Source organism: Octopus bimaculoides, chromosome 21, assembly GCF_001194135.2.
Source record: "Octopus bimaculoides isolate UCB-OBI-ISO-001 chromosome 21, ASM119413v2, whole genome shotgun sequence".
NCBI classification, from domain to species: Eukaryota; Metazoa; Mollusca; class Cephalopoda; order Octopoda; family Octopodidae; genus Octopus; species Octopus bimaculoides.
Window position 1 is genome coordinate 43,848 of NC_069001.1, and position 3,912 is coordinate 47,759.

The 3,912-nt window shown below is 34.0% G+C and overlaps 1 long non-coding RNA gene across 1 annotated transcript in view; it reads left to right on the forward strand.

Annotated features, from left to right (window-relative positions):
* The window catches only part of LOC128250473 (uncharacterized), a 4,953-nt gene extending 3,000 nt beyond the window's left edge, over nucleotides 1-1,953 (forward strand). Inside the window, exon 2 of the long non-coding RNA XR_008266497.1 lies at nucleotides 1,331-1,953. This is a non-coding gene — a long non-coding RNA (uncharacterized LOC128250473). The remainder of the gene's footprint in view (nucleotides 1-1,330) is intronic.
* The last annotated feature ends 1,959 nt before the right edge of the window (nucleotides 1,954-3,912 follow it).

The following is a 3,912-nucleotide window of genomic DNA, read 5'->3' on the forward strand; positions in this document are numbered from 1 at the left end:
ATATATATATATATATATATATATATATATATATATATATATATATATACATGTATGTATGTATGTATAAGTATATAATTTATATAAGCATGCATATATATGTATGTGTGTATTTGAAAATACAAACTCACATATATCTTTAAAAATTCACTTTTACTGACAGGGTTCCAGTTATATTATTGTCTTTAAATGATACTTGAGAATGCAATATACATACATATATATATTTAGATATAGATTCATATATACATACACACACACACACACCTATATAAGTACATACATACATATATATAGAGATATAAATATATATATACATATATGTATATATTTATGTCTGTGTACATACATGTATATGAAGACCTACACGTCCATCTATGTGAGGGGCTTTCGTTGATCCACCTGTCATGTTAATGTGTATAAAACGTTGAGACATGAACTGTTCTCATTTTAACCTGACACCTTGAAATATAACGAATTGATATCTCTCGGTGAAACTGTAGATGCTGAGGGTGATGATGGTGATGGTGATGCTGTCAGTGTTGTTGTTACTGTTGTTGGTGGTGGTGGTGGTGACGCTTGTTGCTGATGATGCTGATGATATTGGTATTGAGAATGATGTTAATGGCAATGATAACAGTGATGACGACAAAGATGACAATGACAATAGTGGTGGTGGTGGTGGTGGTGGTGACGATGGTAGAGGTGGCAGTGGCGCCTGAAGTGGTGTTGGTGTGGTAAAGACATTGATATTACTGCTGCTGATGATGATGGTAATGATGATCATCATCATCATGATCATGACTACAATGACAACAACACTAGCACAGCCTGCAATGACTATATTATCATAGCTGTTTGTTGTTTGTTGTTTTTGTTATTTGTGTTACAGTGCAAACCGTTGATAGGAGTTTGATTTCCATTCAATATTTCTGGATAGATATTTATTCTTTGATAAGTGATTCATTCTTTTTTGTTTTCACTACTTTAATTGTTGTTGTCTTTTCTAAAAAGTCGAGATAGTTTTATATCGTTTTTATATATATATATATATATATATATATATATATATATATATATATATATATATATATATTCATATTTATGTGTGTGTATCTACATATACACATACACACACGTATCTATTTACCTATATATGTCTATCAACCTATACACATACATATATTTATATGTATGTATATACATATATGTGTATATATTTATATGCATACATACTTTTAAGTATATACTCATTTCACCTAGTTTATCCTATTAAATTTGTGAGGAATTTTCCCATTTGTTCTTTTTTTGTTTTTTTTTTTGTTGACAGAAAATCTTGGAAGTTGATGCAACCTTGTGACGTGTCAGGTAATTCTACAGAGAATGGATGGGAGATTGTGATTTCTGTAATAAGGATGATGGCATGGTGTTGAAGATGATGATGATGATGCTTTTGATGACAATGACAACAATGATGTTAGTGAGGATGATGATGGTGTACAATGATGTTGGTGATGGACATGATGTTTAGGATTATGATAAGAATAATGACGATGATGACAATGATGATGGTGCAAATGATGCTGTTGATGATGATGTATCCAATGATGAAAGCAATAACAACAATCCAGGATCCTTCTGTTCTCAAATCCAAATTTCACTGTTTGCTGGCATTGGTGAAATCATTTTAAACGAGAGGCATGAAGCATTGATGCAGGAGAGGAAGATCACTAAATGCTGTACAACACCCTCTTTCGAACGAACCCCTTTAATGCCAATTTTGATAAATCAAAGAGCACTAAGCATTAATTACTCAATGTCTCTGAATATTGTGATGGGATGATGATAGTGATGTCCTTGTCTCTGATGATGACGAAGATGATGATGACAATGAAGGTGAAATGATGAACAATGATGACAATAATGGTAAATAAAGCAGATTTCAAAAACGAATTTGGGATTTTTTAAATTTGTTTACCTCAGCTTGAAGATAATAATATTGTCTCTTTCTCACTCCCTTTCTCTCTTCCTCTCTCTCTGTTTCTCTCTTTCCCTTTTGTACACATGTTGTTTTCTCTATGTAAGCATGTGTGTACATGTATTAGTTATAGCTGCCTATCTATAGACAGACAGACAAATAGATACAAGCTTAAACCTTTATATGCTCACACATCCAAATTCACATTCATTCAAAAGCAGATCACACCCAAATATACACACATGCATACATACACACACACATGTGTATACACATATACATATATATACAATGAGAACCGAATGAATGAATGCATATATATATATATATATAAACATGTATATATGCTCAGAAAAGTCTTTTTCAAATGCTTCTAATTCCGAAACGCACCACTTCACACACACACACACACACACATACACATATATACATACACACAGAAACGTTAGCACGCCGGGTGAAATGCTTAGCGGTATTTCGTCTGCCGCTACGTTCTGAGTTCAAATTCCGCCAAGGTCGAATTTGCCTTTCATCCTTTCGGGGTCGATTAAATAAGTACCAGTTACACACTGGGGTCGGTATAATCGACTTAATCATTTGTCTGTCCTTGTTTGTCCCCTCTGTGTGTAGCCCCTTGTGGGTAGTAAAGAAATAACACATACATACATACATATATATATATACATACACACACACATATATATATGTGTGTATGTATATATATATATATATATATATATATATATATATATACAATTTCTTGTCGAACAACCACACAGATGGATTCGTTTATAGTGATCAAATGTTTGTGTACACATGAGCTCATTCCCTCCATCAAATCAACATTACCTGTACAGGTGCACTGTGTGCCACATGTCAGGTGAAGAAATGATCACAGAGCAACATGAAATGAGGTGCTTTGCTCAAGAGCACAACACAATGCCCGGTCTGAGAATCGAACCCATGATGTCACAATCGTGAGTGCAACACCCTAACCACAAAGCCATGTACCTTCATGCATATATATATATATATATAGTCTTACGACTATTTTTAGTAGTTGATCTTTATCTCAATAATCTTTTCTAACTGATTAACTAATCCAGCCCACACTAAGTGTTTCTATAATCTGCTTGGAAGAATAAAGAGGGAGAGAGGGAATAAAAGAGGGGCAGTGACATAGAGAGAAAGACATAGAAAGAGAGGTGGATGGAGAGAAAGAAAGCAATATAGAGGGAGTGAGAGAGTGATAGATACAATATCAAATTCTATTTTGGTCACACTGCTATCAAGTATCAACCATTTGGTGAGCGACAGAAGAAATACTCAGAGTTACAATTGAAGAGCCTTCAGCTTTTAATATATGAGGATATTAAAGTGTATATTAATTCAGTGTGTGTATGTGTGTGTGTGCATGTAGGCACAGGCCTGACTGTGTGGTAAGAAGTTTGTTTCCCAACCACAAGGTTCTGAGTTCAGTTCCAATGCGTGGCACTTTGGACAACTGTCTCCCACTATAACCCTCCCTGGGCTGACCAAATCCTTGTGAGTGGATTTGGTAGACAGAAACTGAAGGAAGTCCATCATTATATATACAAATGCATGTGTATACAGTGCAACTTAAAATTCCTCGGAAATGACCAGCAATTAGAACTTTATGTATTGCCATGCATCTCAAGGGATTCCATGTGAAGGACTCAGAGAACAGTCCATGTCTTTCTTCTTTAGATTCCTGTTGCCAATATCCCAAAGTACAAATAAAACAAAAGAGGAGGGTTTGTTTAGAAATAATCATTTAGCTACATCATCTTACATATATTTCTTTAACAAAGAAGGATTCTTTGCCTCATAGTATAAATTATATAATCAAATTTCTTTGTGAAATCTTCAGAGACATGTAACATTCATTCATACTTATTACTGGATTAGTGACA